Source organism: Asparagus officinalis, chromosome 7 (genome assembly GCF_001876935.1).
Source record: "Asparagus officinalis chromosome 7, Aspof.V1, whole genome shotgun sequence".
Classification (NCBI taxonomy): Eukaryota; Viridiplantae; Streptophyta; class Magnoliopsida; order Asparagales; family Asparagaceae; genus Asparagus; species Asparagus officinalis.
The window spans coordinates 123,659,392-123,665,391 of record NC_033800.1 but is presented as its reverse complement, the minus strand read 5'-3'; positions in this window follow the sequence as shown (position 1 = coordinate 123,665,391).

Sequence of the window (6,000 nt, the reverse complement as noted above, 5' to 3'; positions counted from 1 at the left end):
GCAGCTGCCGTAGATGAGCCAGGCAAGGGCTGCTCTTGTAGAGGAGCTGATACTTGCACGAGCTGTGATTCCAGAGGAGAAGTCACAGTGGTAGCCCTGGGCAATACTACTGGTGAAGCAGCTGCCATGGATGAGCCAGGCAAATGTTGCTCCTGCAAAGGAGCTGACACCTGCACAAGCTGATGCTCCATAGGAGGAGAAGCAGTGTTGGTCTCGGGAGGAGGTGAACCTGCACGCAAAAAGGGTCGGAACGCGGAAAGAATGTGCGAAAGAATTCGAAGTAAAGTAGGCTTACCGGAGATGTAAAAGGAGTATAACCAGATACTTTGTCGGATGGGACCTTGGGAGTATCATCAAAAGTAGTGATGTCATCCATAGAATCGTGCCCTTCGACATCCTCACTATCACCTGGCATGTTGCCAACTTCAGCACCCTCAGTCCCTCTATCTTCATCAGCTGCCTCACCAGTTGAGGAGCCTTCATAATCCACTTCCTCTTCGTCATCACGTATAGCTGAAGACTCAGGAAGACTTGTGCCGGTTGCTGATTTAGTCATAAGTCCCGTTGTAGGACTGAGACCTGAGCCGCCCCCCCAGCCGATGGCATTAGTGCTGAAGGAGGAGGGGATGGATTCTCTGCAAGACCCTCTGGTTCCAATGTAGTAGCCTTAGAAGGGTCTACCGTTGGAGCGGATTCTGCATCAGTAGCCATTAAGTCACCCTCTTCATCCTCGGAAGGATGGGGAGAGGAAGCTTCACTTGATAAGGCCGGACCGTGCGAACGGAGCCCAGTCTTATGTGGCAGACCTGCAACCGAGGATTCATGCTCTTCTTCTTCTTCTGCAGCTCGGATAGCGTCGGCCATCAATTTTGGTTTATGCGGGCCTTTGCTAGGGGAAGAACCAACCATCAATTTCTGGCGGATCTGCTTATCGTATTGGCCAGCTTCATCCGCCGAGAGTTTTCTCTTCCCAGCTGCCCTTGCTGTAGAAGAATCTACCACACGGGGTTCCTCCACTGGAGCAGGCTTAGCTGCTTGCTCCTCTTCCTGTCTAGCAGAAGGGTCCTCAACGGATAAAAACTCGTCGATCCCTCTCAGACGGGTTGTCTTTGACCCCCTCCTTGAAGCATACATACGTCTGATGTCTTTCAGACAAGACGTATTCAAGTTGTAATTAGGAGTCTGGGAAGCGGCAAAGTACCAGTTGCAGAAGCTCATGGAAGTGTAAGAGTTGGGTGTTTTGTGGGGAAGCTTGAAGATGGCTCTGGTACAACCTGCCACGAAATAGTACCAAGCCCTGGTCCCTTCACATAAGTTGCTCACAACTGAGAGCTGAGGTCGAGGGTTCCCAACGTACAGCTGATCGTATCCAAATTGGCGAGCGAACCTATAGGGCTGGTAGGGCTTGAGGAAACATTTGTCACCTTGCCTGAAGATCAGGTAGCCTAGCCTGATAGAGAGGAGCTAATGGAAAACACCCCCATTCCGCTGGGTGAATCCGTTAGGACCCGCCACGTCCTGATACTCTGCTCCATAGACCCCGCCTTCAAAATCGGGAAAACAACAGAAGATATGGTAGTGGGTGTCTCGCGACAAGATCTGGCGAATTCTAACTATATAACGCCCCTCCCATTTTGCAGATTCTAGTCGTTGCACAAGCGGGATGAATGAGTCTCCTGGGGAAGAGGCTGCACTCATTAGGGGAGGACGGTGAAGCACATACCAAGCCATCAGATAAGTATAAGGCAATGGTATCCGGGGATTAGGAGTTTTGAAAGCCTTGTTGCCACCAGACTCCACCTCTGTAACATCAATAAAATCCATAGCCAACTCACGCAGCCCGCTCTGCAAGCAACCTACCATAGCGTAAAGCAGATTCAATGGCCTCCCGTGCGCCAAAAGAACAGCCGGGTAAATCACCTAAACGGCAAGAGCGTCAATTGGCCTAGTGGGGACAACGCACCGCTTAAGCCATAGCATCAGAAACCATGCCAATAGCGCCATGTCTGAAATGGGAATCTGACCTTGGTAGTGGAAGCTTTCAAACTCCGTCTGAGCTGGGAAAATGTCTTCCTTGACCTCGTTCGTATAATGAGAGGTGGCAGCGTCGATTCGAGCTTGAATCTCCTCCAAAGTGCTTGCAGACAATCTGGTCATCAAAGCTCCCTTATTAGTCAGGTTTTGGAATAAATACTCCGCCCAAGACACTTGTTTGATACCGCCTCCATGAGCCCCCGTCTGCTGCATACAAATGTGAAAGTGACACATGACTTCCCAGAGAGTGGAGTAAACTTCGGGGCTGGTCTTCTTTAAAATTTTAAGTTCCGTTGATCCCGGAACAAATTCTTCATATGGTAAATCCCCAAGAAGAAGACCTGAGACTTCATGCATCTCGTGAAGAGCGAAGCCTAACTCCCCCACCGGGGTGAAGAAAGTACAAGTCTCGGGATTGTACCTCTCTAATATAGAGAAGAAATGAAAATGGCTCTAGACGATCCCAAACTTAGTAGCCCGTACCGAAATCTTTAGGCCAGCTCGAGTAAGAGGTGCCTCCAATTCCTCCAGAATAAAGTTGGTCATCCGGGTCCACCACCCTGTTACCATAGAATGAACCCAACCAGGAGTTCTAAACCCTTGTGCGGGAAATTCTCCCTTCTTCGCTATAAACTTCTTGACAAAAGTATTTGCCGGGCTGGCCACTTCACCGACCGGGTATTCTTTGGCGAACAAGACTGGCCGTAAAGCCGTCACCTGTCTGTTATAACTAACTGTGCGGACCCCTTAAAAAGTTAAGGTCCCGAGAACAACTCCATCCTGATCCTTAACAAGGTTCCAATCCATACGCCTTGGGATGGAGGCGCATTGAAAATATGATATGGAGAACATTCTCTCCATATTGGGTAAGAAAAGGTTATGGTCTCCAACCTTAGCCATTTGTAGTCCCCATCATAAGCGATGCCTGCTTCAAAGTCAACAAAATCCCCGAAGAGGAATCCTGGTTTAACTATCGGTTTACGGCTCAGGTTCTCAAGCCTAGCGTCCGTAACCAATATCCTAAGAGTGTCAGGAGAAGCCTGGGTGATCATTTCCACACGACTCTTCTCGGTAATCCTGAAAACCGGGAGTTCTTTGCGCAGATTAAATGTCATGTTTAGATCCACGCCACTTTCATGTCCAAAATGATGGCGGAAAGGGAGAGGCTCGTTGGTATGACGCATTGCAAAATAAAGAAAATAGTTAGACAATGCAAAGGTAAATCAGACGCGAAGATCGAGCCCCGCGTCAAAAATCTTAGACGTGGAGATTGAACCTCGCGTCGAAAATCTTAGATGCGGAGATCGAACCTCGCGTCGAAAATCTTAGACGCGGAGATAGAGCCCCACATCGAAAATCTCGGACGTGGAGGTCGAACCCCGTGTCGAAAATACTAAACGATAGAGTCTAGCTCCGCGTTATTGAAATGAGTCTCCTCATTGATTCAAAGATAGGAACTCGCCGCAGCGAGTTTGACGACCACAAAAGTCATACTCACCACCGATTAAAGGGAGTTGAGGCGACGGCACGCCCGCCTGAGCCACGGCGCCACCACCCGACGCATTGAGGCGACGGCACGCCCGCCTGAGCTATGGCGCCACCAGCCGACGCAAGCGCCGACGAACCTTAGGCCACGACGATGTTAGATTTGGAAGGACGAGTGACAGTCTTCTTCTTGGGCGCCATTGATTTCGGTCGAAGGAGAAGATGAATAGTCCTCACCGGAGATAAGAACGGAAATTTTCGTTAAAATTTCAAGAAGAGTCGAATGACTCTTGATTTGACCCTCAGCGGTCTATTTATAGATAGCTATGAGCTATCAAATCGGAACGGGATTCTAGGCCAAAATTCCGCCCAAACGCGATTTCAGCATTCGAGTTGGTTGAACTTCCAAACGCGGAATTCACCCACGCATTCTAGTTCTCAAGCGTAGATTTCACCTACGCGTTCCAATCCCTAAAGGCGAAATTCACCTATGCATTTGGACCGCTATAATAGCAGCATCCCGACAACCAAGGCTACGGCACAGCTCCAAATAAATAAAAGAAGAGCTAATAGAGGTCATCAAGGTGACCAAAGCCGAGAAGAAACAGACGACTCCGCTGTGGAGTCTGTTGGATGAGTACAGACAGATTACAATCAGCAACGCTAAAACCGTCAAACTCGATCCGGCGCACAATTCATTCTTCTAAGTGGCTAAACATTCCCACTAAGATTGATGAAGCCAGGAGCTGCGGATAGCTCATTCTTCTAAGTGGCTTAATATTCCCACAAAGATTAATGAAGACACGATCCGATGCGCAACTCATTCTTCTAAATGGCTTAACATCCCAACCAAGATTAATGAAGCTAGGAGCTGTGCATAGCTCATTCTTCTAAGTGGCTTAACATCCCAACAAAGATTAATGAAGACAGGAATTTCGCGCGCAACTCATTCTTCTAAGTGGCTTAACATTCCCACAAAGATTAATGAAGATAGGAATCGCGCGCAACTCATTCTTCTAAATCGCTTAACATTCCCACTAAGATCAATGAAGCTAAAAGCTGTATTTCGAGTGTTCATCAATGCCTACAAGAATTCTCTGTAGAAAAGAGTGCATCTCATTGCAGATTGAGTGGAGTATCTTAAGGACCCAGACAAAATCATTGTCATCATCGTTCTTGTTTGATTCATCAGCAATGACTTGGGCTTTAGCTTGTTTGACTAAGTTCATTGTCATCAAGACTTAAAAGTTACTTTGTTTGGTTCGAGGAAACAGAATTTCAACATTCCAACAACCTGGTTCATGATGTCTTCATATCAGATGGAATGAACAACCAATCAACTAAATTTTAGGATCCAAAGTATTCCGAAAATTCGTCCCAGTCAACCGCGAACTTTCAAAAACTTTGGAGGGGGTTATGTAGGCTGTCTAAAAATCACAATAAATAGCTAATCCCTATCAAGCTTCAATGATGAAAGTTACAATCAGATGACTTTCATGCCAACAAATGCAAGCTGCAAATAGAGGACTTTTCACATAGATCGAGAAGAGTTGTAATTCAACGACACTTCCAACAACTGATGAAAATTCTATTCAGTGGTCTTCACAATCAACAGTGAGAGTTACAATCTGACGACTTTCACACCCCACAATAACTAAAGCAAGGATTACTGAACAATGGTCCTTGCAACGCTTTACAGAGGAGGTTACAAGTCAACTAGCCCCTTCTAAAACGCGGAACTCATCTTCGCGTTACAATTCTTGAAATGCAGGCGACCCCCGCGTTTCTAAGCCGTAACAAGCAAGATGCGAGCGGCCCTCGTATTTTTAACGTTTAGGCAACACCCAGCTCCGCGTCTCAATTCTAAGACGCGAAGCTAGGGTCTTGAACGCCAGATTGGGCGTTTGACTCATTCAAACACGAGTCGAACGGTTTCAGAACCGTTTTCCTCACGATTTGAGGAAATCATGCCCACTTAGGAGCAGATTTAGAGGGCAGTTACAACCTCTTATCCACCTATAAAACCTCAACAAACTCAACCGAGCAGGGGGATTTTTTGGCATCAAAACCGCACGAGGAGGTGGGGAGCTGGGGATTTTCTCTAGAGATAGGAGAGGCGAATGCTTTGGAGATAGAGGATTTAAATCAGACTTAGAAGATAAAATCTCGAAGAATCTTTCAGCAACAAAAAATCTGCTTGGCCATTAACCGAATTCTCGGTTCTAATAACTCTTTTCACAGAGTTCTAGCTCGTTCTGAGTTCTAAAACTTATTAAGAGTTATTCCTCAAACTTACCACAGAAGTTCATTGTTCCCATGAGATACAAGACGGTCGGATCGTCAACGGAGAGCAAATTCGACGCAAGCATTCGAAGGAGGCACTCCATCGCTACCGAGAAGAACCCAGTTTTTTAAACAAAGGGGAGAATCAAATTCATTCTCCTCTCTTTTGTAATCGAATTGTAATTGAGATCGAGAGAA